The sequence below is a fragment of the Benincasa hispida genome, chromosome 6, assembly GCF_027475165.1.
Source record: "Benincasa hispida cultivar pf3 chromosome 6, pf3_genome.v1.1, whole genome shotgun sequence".
NCBI classification, from domain to species: domain Eukaryota; kingdom Viridiplantae; phylum Streptophyta; class Magnoliopsida; order Cucurbitales; family Cucurbitaceae; genus Benincasa; species Benincasa hispida.
Genome location: NC_143483.1, coordinates 46,477,197 through 46,490,558, shown reverse-complemented (window position 1 = coordinate 46,490,558; position 13,362 = coordinate 46,477,197). Strand labels below are relative to the sequence as shown.

General features: G+C 38.6%; 1 protein-coding gene across 1 annotated transcript in view; it reads right to left on the bottom strand.

The window, feature by feature from the left end:
- Window positions 1-13,362, bottom strand: part of LOC150035707 (uncharacterized) — a 103,205-nt gene that overhangs the window by 46,754 nt on the left and 43,089 nt on the right. The window lies entirely within an intron of this gene.

The following is a 13,362-nucleotide window of genomic DNA, read 5'->3' as shown; positions in this document are numbered from 1 at the left end:
ATCGATCGAGCTAAATGATCGCATAGCTTTTGCTAGACGATCGCATAACTTTATCTAAACGATTGGGCATCGACCTATACGATAGGTCTCTGACTTCTCTCACTTGCCCAGTCGTGTACACGATCTATCTTTCCTCCGTTCATCTGCCTCCCACCAAGTCCGAACAGAGCCCACCCTCTGGATTCTCACACCAAGAATACCAAGATCGCCTTGTTGGTGGTGACAGACTTAACTCGACATCGTCGAGGTTTTCTAGAGGCCGTTCGTGGTAGTTTGGAGGAGTCCGTTCATGGTGTTGCGGAGGAGATCGTTGAGGACGAGCACGAAGTGTTCGTGCTGTGTTTGTGCGGTGTTGCAATCATGTAGATCGGGCGCTCGTGGTTGCTGTGTTCGATCAGAGTGCGCATCAGAGCGTGGGGACGCTTCTGCCGATGTTTGTATAGAGTTTGTCTCTTTGTACATTTGATGTTCATACTGTAATTTCTCTGTATTATTTGCATAACCGCTTGTATTTAAGTCGACTGTAAATGTTATGTTAATTCATGATTGTAATTTGGAATAATCTTGTTCCACTGCTCACGGAAATCTCGAGTGTCTATTTCCTTCAATTGGTATCAGAGACAGGTTCTCTAAAATTCCAAATTATAGACCTGAATTGAATGGTTTTTACAGTCGCGGTGGGTTTCTGCATTTGTAGTTAACCATTTTCTGTATTTGTGGATGAATTGATGAATGTTTCGGGTTTAAATTGCCTTTTTGTTAAAGATTTCGTTATTTCAAAGTGTTAATTGTAAGGGCCCCTGTGTTTTTGGACAAAATTCACTTTGCAATCGAGTCTGTAATTCGAAAAGTTTGAGTTCGTCGAGTCGTTCGTGATGAAGCTTGGGCGCATGGCGATGCAGTTCTCAACGAAGAAGAAGATCAAGCGTTGATCAGATCGTGTAGCCTCAGGTAAACGATCGTTGGGATTTCCCTAAACGATCGTTTAAATTTTTCATTCTAGACGATCGTGTAGTATTTTCTAATCGATCATTTAGCTAATGCAAAGCGATGAGGTAAATCGTTTACCTTATCGTGTAGCGTTGGTTGCGCGATCGCGTAGGCACTGAAGGTAGGCGATCGTAGTGGGAGCATGCAATGCTCATCGTTTAATAGAAGGCACGCGTTAGATGATCGCATAGTTAGCAAGCTTCATTGCTTAGTTACTACCTATGTGATCGTGCATATATGATACGGAGACGCTAGTTAATCAATCGCTTAGGCAATGGTGCTTTGCGACATCGTGCTCGCTTAGACGATCGCGGAAGGCGGGCGTCGTGTGGAGCACGCTAAGCGATCGTGTACTTCAGGCTTCATTGCTTAGTAAAGGTACACGATTGTGCGGTAATAACTAAATGATCGTTTGGATTTTTCTAGACGATCGTCTAGTATATGCTAAACGATCGTTTAACTTTGGGAGCGCTGGTAAGCGATAGAGCAAAGTGTTTGTTTTATCGTGTAGATGATGCTGGGGTGCTTAGTACACGATGGATGGCTGAAGAAGCGATGCTTTACCGAGCAGTTTAAGACCCGATTCGCCTGTTTGAACCAGAGACTCATTGTCTTTGTAATATTTAGCTTCCCTTTTTGTATTTTAAGACAATTTTACCCGGTTCATCAACTTTTATTGCTTATACATGTGATGTATGGTTCTTATATGTCAAAATGTTTGTCATATATGTAAAAACCCACCTTAGGTTGTGCAATTACTCATGCATCATGTATTATAAATGTTATAATATTGCATGAAGAAATTACTTGAAAGCATGCGCATGCATCATGAAATATAAGAGTTATATTTTGCATGCATTGAACATTATCATGCTGTTGGATTTTATGTCCTAAAACTCGTAGTTTGTAAATTAATAAACATATTATGTTTTTTTTTTCGATAAAGTTGTTATTGAAATTGTAATCTTGAATCCAATAAACTAAGGTCTTGAGGCTATTTAATGTAGTTTAAACTTTATGTAGTGACATAAATGTGGATCAAGTTCAAATATATAGCCAAAATGGTCTATAGTATATGAATAAGGTTGGGCACCTTATTCTGGGGACACTATGGATGTAGCCCACTTTGTAGTTAGTACAAACGATGTGATCTTGAATCATTCATATAGAGATATGTGAGTGAGGGCATCTTATGCAATGAGTTTGCATAAGACTGAACCATGAAATAGTCACTTTTTACGTTCTAAATGTCGTTTTATGTATAAAACTGACTATTTCGTTAATTGATGACTTAGGTAACTTAATCTTAATCCTGAGCTAACTATGAACTCCTGTTCACTCGGAATTATCCTTAGACCTGCATAGGTGAGGGCAGCTCATCATCGCTGGCCCAATAAGCCTTCCATTTCAGGGTTAAGATCAGGTGGATAGCTGGGAACATAGGATGCAAGACGGAATTCACTTCTACCCGTTATAGGGATAGTAGATAGGTTGTTCCCTTTAGTACTGAATCCAGGTCTTGAACAAGGGGCCCCACCCTCTCCTTGGCCCGAGAGGGATTCGGTTTATAGGTTGGACCTTAAACCAATTATTCATTAGAGAATCAGTGGAACTTAAGGAATAAGATGTAGTCTCGCGGGTAAAACGATTTTTATGACCCAGTCGAGATTACGAACAACCTGTGAAGGATTTGCTTACTAATCATGGTTATATCAAAAGGACACAAATATATCAATAGTGAGGGGAATGCAACTACGAGACTATAGTGGAATGACCCGTTAGTTAACGAATGTTGATTAGCTTCTTCTAAAGAGTTTAGCCAGCTAATCTCGGATCGTTGGAGCCCATGATCTATAGGTCCATTATTCCCCTACTAGCTCATATGGAATAAACTTAGAACAGTATGATAGAATGATTCGAATTATTCGAATTAGGTGAAGAGAGAGAAACCGACAGGTATATGTGATATAGTGGTCGGGTTTTTCAGTTTAGGATAAAAATTTAATATTTAAATGTGATTTAAATATCAAGAATATGAATACGTTCATATTCGGAAGCTCAGAAATGATGGAAATGATCAAAGATGTAAAAAGTCAAAAAGTTGACTTTTGACTTTGAAAAGTCAAACTTTGACCGATCTTATATTCAAATGTGATTTGAATTTCGAGAAAATGAATGTGGATTCATGCTCGGGAGGTCAAAATTAGTCAATATGGAAAAAAATCATAAAAAGTCAAAATGTTGACCTTTTTTTGTCAAACTTTGACTTTGACCAAATGACTATTTTGCCCTTTGACTAAAGTTAGTGGAAAAATCCAAACTTTTGTTGGATAATTCCACTAACAAAATAGTGGGCGAGATATTGGCTTATAGTGGAGACATTAAGCCCACTAAGATAGTGGATTATAGGTGTTGGATTTTTATAGATTTGGTTCATCTAATTGTTGCATGGCTTTTTTCTATAAATTGGGCTTTTCAATTTGGTTGAAAAAGTCTATGCCAATTTTTCCAAATTATTTTTTAAAATTAGGCTGAAAAAAAAAACCCAAACCCTACCCAAATTTCATCTTCTTTTCCATCTCTTTCTCTCTCTCGTTTTCTTCATCCACTGGGTCCTACAATTTGGTTTTTAGTCCAGAGGATAGTAGGTCAACTCTAGTAGTGGTCTGGAAGAATTCAGGTCGAGATTCAGCAAGGAAAAGCAGTTTTCGGGAGCTTCAAAAGTAAGTTAATTATTGTTTTCCCTTCAATTGCATGCATCTTTTCCTTTAAATTAAAAGCAATTAAAGTGTAATTAGGTCCTTATTCCGCTACGTATGTCTCAAGTTCCATCACATGCATCATCCTTTATTATAAATGTTATAGTCTAAGGGTGAATGGAAGCATGTTTTGCTTGTTTCATTGTTGTTTTGTATAAGTGTTATATAAAAGAAGTAGCAATGAATGGACAATGCATTGAGCATGACACTTAGGCTGTTTATAATCGTTATGAATGTCTTGCATGTGTTAGCTTAGCATTGTGGTTATTTTCGTTTATAAGTGTTATAAAGGAAATTAGACCTAAAATCAATAATTCAGAGTTGCATGCGGACTTAGGGTGAACTCAAGTTTTTAAAAAGGTTTTAAAATTGGATTGAGATAGACCTAAGTTCAAATGGTTCCAAAGAGTTTAGTAACCTAAATTAATCTTTTAAAATCGGTTTAATAGGATTAAATTGGTTGAATAAAAAATTAAATTAGTTGTAAACCTATCTATAAGGGACCTTTTGTCTAAGGCGGGTTCTGGCTAGGTTGGGATTCTTAAGTTGACGGAAACGTAACACCCCTACCTGGGAACCTATCTGGAAAGGTGAATTAGATAGATTTTCAACAAGCATGCGACGTTTTGGTCAAAGACTCCGCTAAAGAGTATAATGGATGATGATTAAAAGTTGTTCAACTATCCAAGGTAAAAGTTAGTCTTGGGTAAACCTAAAAGTCACTTAGTTAAAATCCTTAGCCGTATTTTTTCTAAGTAAACTAAACTGTAGGTTATAAAATACTCAGTGGGGGGAGGAGGCGTATCAGATATGTCTATGATTCCACTCACGTTTCTCCCTGTATGTTCACACTGTGAGATTCATGCTTGGCCTCGAGATGCCCTAGGATGCATCCCCCTTAGGATGGTGTTTGCATGAGTAAATATCAAGGTGGACAGAGAGATTATTTATAGTAAATGGGTGAAGGGTGTGTCTCAACACGTCCTTTGGTCTCTATCATTGGTTCACACCATGCGATCATTCTATATGCCTTCATGTCGCCTTCGATGCGGCCCCCTTAGGAAGGGTTTTGTGCAGTTAGTCAATATCAAGGTGAACTCCAAAAATGGATAGTGTCGCTTTAGGTTTTTCCCCAATCGGATTTTTTCACTTAGGATTGGCCTTTTGGGACGGACCTCGAGGGCTTAAAATGGCGGGTCGCACTTACGGGAGATTGTTAAGTAAGTTAATGATCTCTTGGCCAAATCAATGATGACTAGTCATTATAGGAGCAAGAGTTGTTCTGGTATTAATGACGGTTTGAGAACTTCTCAATTCAGAGGAGGGATAACTGACCTCTCTTAGGCGGCTTTTGTCCTAAACCTTTGAAGCGTCATTGCGAAACTAGATGTCACACGGGGTTCATGTTAGTTTTTCTAAAACCTTATTGGATATTTTTTTTACAACGGGTATTTGCTTAAAACCTAACATAGGACAATGTGTTTTTCTTTTCAGCAACTCGTTAGTATTTTCGTTTAAAGCTTTTAAAAATGACCGATTTATTACAGTGGAAAGAATCATGTGAAACAAATTTCGTGGCAAACATCCTCCATCCCACTACTCTCCAAAAGAGGAGACAATACAGTAAATATGATTTATTGGTCTTGGAGACATGTCTTGTAGAGAATGATGATTCTGCTTGGATCCTTGATTCAGGTGCTACCAATCATGTTAGTTCCTCTTACCAAGGATTTAATTCCTGGAAAACGTTGCCACAGGGAGAGATGACTCTTCGAGTCGGTAATGGTGAGGTTGTTTCAACTATTGTTGTAGGCAGGCTGAAGTTATTTTTTGACAAGAAACGTTATCTGTTACTGGATAGTGTTTTTGTAGTTCCTTATATTAAGAGGAACTTAATCTTGGTTTCTTGTCTCATTGAACAAGGCTATGTCGTCTCTTTTTCTAAGAATAAAGTGTTTATTTTCAAGAATGGAATGGAGATTGGTTCTGGTTCAATGGAAAATAACTTATATGTACTAAGGTCGTTAGTCATAAAAGCCTTGTTTAACACTGAAATGTTCAGTACGGCAACAACAGCTAAAAGACCAAAGGTTTCTCCAAAGGAAAACGCCCATCTTTGGCATCTAAAGTTAGGTCACATCAACCTCAATAGGATTGAGAAGTTGGTGAAAAGTGGACTTCTAAAGAGTTTAGAAGAAAACTTCTTGTCGGTATGTGAATCATGCCTCGAAGGCAAAATGACCAAACGACCTTTTACTGAAAAAGATTACAGAGCCAAGGAAGACTTGGAGCTTGTACATTCAAACCTCTGTGGTCTGATGAATATTAGAGCTTGAGGTGGGTATGGATATTTCATCTCCTTCATAGATGATTATTCAAGGTTTGGGCATCTCTTCCTAATGCAATGTAAGTCTGAAGCTCTTGATAAGTTCAAGGAGTATAAGGCTGAAGTTGAAAACTTGTTAGGCAAGAAGATAAAAACACTACGATCTGATCGTGGTAGAGAGTATATGGACCTCCAATTCCAGAACTATATAATAAAACATGGGACTACGTCCCAACTCTCGGCCCCTAGTACACCTCAGCAGAATGGTGTATCAGAAAAGAGAAACCAGACCTTGTTGGACATGGTTCGGTCTATGATGAGTTTTGCTCATCTTTCAGACTCGTTTTGGGGTTATGCAGTGCAGACTGCATGTTATATCTTTAACAACGTTCCCTCAAAAAGTGTTTTTGAAACACCTATTGAGTTATGGAGAGGCCGTAAAGGTAGTTTACGCCACTTCAGGATTCGGAGCTGCCTGGCACATGTGCTAATGACTAACCCAAAGAAGTTGGAACCGCGTTCGAAGGTTTGTCTCTTTCTAGGCTACTCCAAGGAAACGAGAGGAGGAAACTTTTATGATCCCAGTGAGAACAAAGTGTTTGTTTCCACTAATGGTATCTTCTTGGAAGAAGATCACATGAGGGATCATAAGCCACGAAGTAAGCTCGTTTTACGTGAGATCTCAAGTGTGACTGAGACTGTTGAGGGTTCAACAAGAGTTGTTGAACAGGCCGACGGATCACAAGAGTTATTGAGGTCGGGACGTCTTGTCAACTAGCTCAAGAGTTGAGACTGCCTCGACATAGTGGGAGGGTTTTGAACCCACCGGATCGCTACATGGGTTTGACTGAAGCCCAAACCGTCATTACAAATGATAGGGTCGAGGATCCGTTGTCTTTTCAGAAAGCAATGGAGGATGTTGATGACGGGAAATTAGATGTCAATTTACTCGATAACTAAAATCCCTTGGACGCAATATGCGATGTATGTTCTTAAGGTATGCGTTGATAGTCATACGTCGATGGTCATGCGTTGGAATGAATATGCGTTAACAAATGTATGCGAAGACCATATGTCCTGTCACAAGTTTTCTTGCACTCACGTCAAATATAACGCGAAAGCAAGTTTCTCGGGTGATCCGAGGTCGAACTCAGGGACTTGTAGCAAAATGAATGCGGTAATGTGCATGTAGCGGTTTGAATAAAAGAATGATGGAGGGGTTTCTACACTAACACTACTTCTACTCCTAGGTAACAGACAATGCAATGAGAATACGAATGAGAGGTAGAGACACGACAACTCTTGACATGAAACAAATGAATGGAAAAAATAGATAAAATGCGGAGATGTTTTCATTGCAATACTTAAGAGTGTCTGTAAGGGCAACCTTAGTCAACGCAAGCCATGCGATCATGCTACACACATACAATAGTAAACCATCTCTCGATGCGAATGCTACGGCTTTTAATGCTTAGAACGCATGCGATATATGCGATAAGTTTATAGGACCTACACATAAGTCTTTATTCTTATTTATGTGATGACAAAATGATACACACACAAATAAGGAAACCACATAATATCATACCTATCTCTAGGGTGCATGCGATGCGGGTTAGCAAACGGAGCTTATCTCTAAGTTCCCCGTTATTGCCTATGTGTTCCAATCCGCTCTCTCGAGTCTTAGATTTAGGTTTTAGACTACTCTCCCAAGTATGCCTAAATGATGAAAGATGCGTTCATAGGACAAGGTAACCAGATGAACTTGGTTGACGCAAGATTATTCCTATCTCTAGTGAACAATGCATACATTGCTTAATACGACCAACCACTTACCCTCCCGGGCAGTTGGTTGTTTCTGTAACACCCCACACATTTTTTTTATATAATAATATAATTTCAGTAACGTTATTATTTGGTAATTCAATAATTGCTTAGTTAGAGGGTCTTTTTTGAATTTTGGATCTCAAGTATAAATGCGGGAATTTAAGTTTGGCAGAAAATTATTCAATTTTGAATTTCAATGTAAAGTTATGGCAGAAATTAATTTTCCTTTCGAAACAGAAAGAATTTATTATAATTATACCTTTATTTTTAGTTATTACATTTATTTTTTTTAAACCCCCACCAACCCTTCTCCTTCTTCTTCCTCGCACCGCACGACAACAACACCATCCCCAATTTTTCTTTCTTCTTTCCTCCCAACCGCATGCCGTCTCCATCCAAACCCACGAACGTTGCACCTCCCCTCTTCCGACCGCGAGCATCTGTTCAGCAGCGTGCCTCCTAAGTTGACTCGACTCCATTCAGTCGTCTGGGTCGCGAAGCAGTCGCCGCCACTTGATTCACGAGATCAGCCGCATCTCTGATCGTCGAACCCCGACGACCAGGTCGCTCGCCGTCAGTCACGCAAGGGTGCTTCGAATCCATCGTTTCTCGTCGTTTGTGCTGCCAACAGTAAGGGTCGTCGGAACTTATGGATTTGGGGTAAGATTGTGCCATTTTTTTTTATTAGATTTAATCGCTAATGGTGTTCTGCTTCAATCTATTGACATATATTTGTTTTGGCTTTAAAAATCAAGTTTTGGAAAAGCTTTGAAGTTAAAAGTGTGCTGTCAAGAGGATTTGGTTGTGGTTTGGACAAGCTTTTGGGCCTAATTCAAGATCCATCTAAGCTAGGAGGAAGATTAATTTGCTTGTCGCTTAGACATAATTTTGATTTCGAGGTAAGTAATCTTACCACTGGAACTGCCCACGGGCCAGGCTTTAGTGTATGCTAGCATGATGAGTGTATGTTATGGTAAATTGTTAGCATGTTGATTGATAGTATGACCTGAATCAAAGTACGTTCTGGCACGAGTTCTGAATTGTTTAAATATACAAAGCACTTGATCATTAGTTTGTGATGGTATGTGTTTTCATACGTTGACGTCTGATCTGCTGGTGTTAAGGCATACTTGTATGTTGTAAAATTATGATGTAAGGTTTACATGATTGTTGTATAATTTATTGTTGAGGATTATGTGTATGTGATAGAGCCATGGTACCAAGGATTTCATGTATGTTTTAGAATTGTACGGTGTTGATTCTTTGAACGTTTAGACCGTGTGAATATCCTTATTGATTAGTTAGATGCTCACCAGTTTTGTGTTTCCTTCGGGATTCACCAGTTTGTGTTTACTTCGGGATTCACCAGTTTTGTGTTTCCTTCAGGATTCACTAGTTTGTGTTTCCTTCGGGATTCACCAGTTTTGTGTTTCCTTCGAGATTCACCAGTTTTGTGTTTCCTTCGGGATTCACCAGTTTGTGTTTCCTTCGGGATTCACCAGTTTTGTGTTTCCTTCGTGATTCACCAATTTGTGTTTCCTTCGGATTCACTATTTTGATTCTCCTTCGGGATTCACCAGGTTGTGTTTCCTATGGGATTCACCAGAGATAGTGGGCATACTTAACTACAGTAGGTCGGTCTCTTACCTGTTTCATGTGTGTATATGTACCATAGGTGGGTATCTAGAGAACATAGATGCCTAGTCTGACCCCAGTAGTGGGGTTACTTACTGAGTATTTCATGCTCATTCTTTCTTATGTTGATATTTCAGGTAAGGATAGAGATGCACCGGAGATGGCGCAGTGGAATTCGGGATCGTGCCACTGGGACTAGTTTTTACGTTTCTGCATCATGAAATTTAGAGTCCTTATTTTTCCTTTAATGTTTAGTTTTACTGTTTGAAACTTATTATGAAGGATTGTTTTTTTTATACTTTTAATAGTCTTTACGAATTATGGGTACCCTATTATTGTTTTAACAATTGCATTTAATAAATGGCTTTTGAACTTCTCTTGTCTATTTAGCATTTATTTCAACATAACTGAGCGTCGTTTCAAATCCTATGCATGCATTTATTTTAGTAACGGCCTAACCTAAGTCCTAGGGGGTCGGGTTGTTACAGTTGGTATCAGAGCCCATGTTTTGGGTTATGTAGACTAACTTACTATGTAAGTCTAGATTGTCCTTGTGGTCCATGACGAATTCCTCGTCATCGCCAGGTATGTCCTATCAATTACAAGTTTTATGATAGTTGTGCATTAAAATATTTGTTTAGATTAAATGCACCAGTTACGTTCTAATGTTAGGACAGCGACTCGTTAGAAGTTATTATAAGAGGATTATCAGGTACGACACACAAAAGGAGGAAAATAAAATAAATTATGAGGTCACTTGGCACTAGTTTATCTCATGGGAATTATGTTAAAAATGAACAAATACATATACCTCAGTTCAGAGATCTTAAAGGTTAATGAATCTATGTAAAGTTATGACAATTTAGAAATAAAGGTATGTATATGTTTAAGCCCAGGAATAAAATTGTCTCGACAAGAATTCATTAAGGACTAGTGTTATGTTTTGTGGTGCAATTGGAGACAGTATAAATAAATTCCTTCACATGGCACATTCTCGAAAATAAGGTTAAAAATTGTTTTATGGACATGAAGGACAAGAAGAAGAGACGATGGATTTATTAAAGGTTTTAAGATATTAAAAACCCAACATTTTGAGAAGAAATTTAGAAAGGATTCATAAGTCATAATCACTTGGATAATACTACGACTTGATGGAGTAGATAAAGTATATGTGATGATATGAAGAATTATTTTGGAATATTTAGCTAAGTTGATGCCATTAAAAGGAAACTAAAATAGTTGGACATGACCTTAGACTTAAAGGGGTTAAAGTAAGGTGTTATTTGTTTAGGTTGAAGGATTATTCTAGTATGGGTGAGAGTGACCAGATTGCCAACTCAACATGCCTACCTTTTTGGGTACTTGTCTGATCTGGGAGTTGGGAACTTAATTCACAATATGGAATTCACTTCTTTCCTAAAGCAAGGATAAGTAGAGAGATTACTCCCTTAAGTCTTGATTCCGGGGCTTGAACATAGTGGCCACAGCTTCTCTTTGGAAGAGAAGACTCAGTCATAGTAGGACTATAATTTATGTTCATTAGAGGGATCAGTGGTACTTATGGAGACAGATGTAACTACAGGACATAACGGTTATTGGCCCAGCTGTACTTAGAGAGATCTGTGAAGGTTGTCGCACTGCCGATTGGTTAAGATGGACACATAATATATTTGTAGTGAAGAGAGTTCAGCTGTCGATCTTTAGTGGAGTGTCTGGCAGTTAACGGATGGTGGATCCCGTGACTAAAGAGTTTAGTCAGTTATTCACGTACTGTTGGAGCTTCGGATCTACAAGTCCATGAGGTCCCCTTGGTAGCTTGGATTCATGTTGAAGGATCAAGTTCTTGGTGTTGATTTGAAACGTTCAAATTGACAAGAGGTATTTTGATTATATATGATATAATTGGTATGATGTATAAGATACATCTAGTGGAGGATTAGTGTAAATGAGATTTACATTAAGTACCATGAATAGAAAAAGAACTATGGTTTATATGTTTCATGAGATGAAATATTAAAACTATATGTTATAAATATAGTATGATAAGTTGGTTATCATTTATATTGATAATAATATTAATTATTAGATAATATTTTTTATTTTAAATAACTAAATTTAGTGGGTGGTTATTGTTCATGGTAACCGTGAGTTTAAAAGGAAATCGGTTTCCTATTTTTTTAAAAAAAGAAGAAGGTTTTTCACAAAAGTTTTGAAAATATTTTGAGTTTTCTCTCCAGCGAAAAGAAACTCACGGAAGTTGTCAAGTAAATATAGATTTACTAAATGACGGCTGGGCTGAGCTAAACAATCGTGCAGGTGCTAGCTAAACGATCGTGTAGTGTTTACTAAACGATCGTTGGCCCAAGGTAAACAATCATGTAGAATCGACCGAGCTAAACGATAGAGCTAAACGATCGCATAGCTTTATCTAAATGATTAGGCATCGACCTATACGATAGGTCTCTGACTTCTCCCACTTGTCCAGTCGTGTACATGATCTGTCTTTCCTCCGTTCATCTTCCTCACACCAAGTCCGAACAAAGTCCACCCTCTGGATTCTCACATCGAGAATACCAAGGTCGCCTTGTTGGTGGTGTCAGACTCAACTTGACATCGTCGAGGTTTTGTGGAGGCCGTTCGTGGTGCTTTGGAGGAGTCCGTTCGTGGTGTTGCAGAGGAGTTCGTGTTGCGAAGGAGATCGTGACCGAGGAGATCGTTGAGGACGAGCGCGAAGTGTTCGTGCGGTGTTGCGGTCGTGTAGATCGGGCGCTCGTGGTTACTGTGTTCGATTAGAGTGCGCATTAAAGCGTGGGGACGCTTCTGCCGATGTTCGTATAGAGTTTATCTCTTTGTACATTTGATGTTCATGCTGTAATTTCTCTGTATTATTTGCATAACCACTTGTATTAAAGTCGACTGTAAATGTTATGTTAATTCATGATTGTAATTTGGAATAATCTTGTTCCGCTGCTCACGGAAATCTCGAGTGTCTATTTCCTTCTGATGCCACGTTTCCTTCGTAACTATTGGATTGAATAAAATTACTTCGGTCTGATTTGATATTATTATTTGGGCTAAAGTTCAATTTAGCCAAAAAAAAAATGGACTTAATTTGACCAAAATGTCAAATAAGGCCCAAATCTAATTAGTTGGGCCCAAGGGTCAGACCCATGGACCGACCAAGTCCAAGCCCACGAAGTCCAACAGAGAACTTTATAAATAGAGAAGTTCTCCTCATTTGTGTGGGTCAGCAGTTCTATACTCCAAAGAGCTTATAGGGAATTCTCTACAATCAGAAGACTCCTTTACTCCTAAAGTTGACCACGCCTAAAGACTGAAGTCTTCGAAGATACAAACATTCTGAAGATTGAAATCCTTTGAAGATGCAAGCATTCTAAAGACTGAAGCCCTTTGAAGATACAAGCATTCTGACCACGCTTGAAGACTGAAGCCCTTTGAAGATACAAGCATTCTGAAGATTAAAGTCCTAGATATAAGCAATTCTACATTCAGAGAGCCCAGAGAGAATTCATCAACAAGCAGAAGACTCCCAAGACTCCTGAAGCTACACTCCTAGAAGACAGAAGATCCTTAAAGATACAAACACTCTTCCAAGACTTCTACTTCAAGAATGTTTGGTGCTTTTCTTCTTCAAGTCAAGCACATCCACCTAACCGAGAGAGAATCAGAGGATCAAGTACTAGAGATCAAACCACATCACATTAAATCAACCTCAACATAAACACCAACTCAAATTCAGCTCCACAGAACAAGTTTCTTCGGAAGCCTCGTGCAAACACTAATCTTCCAAGAAGATCAACAAGC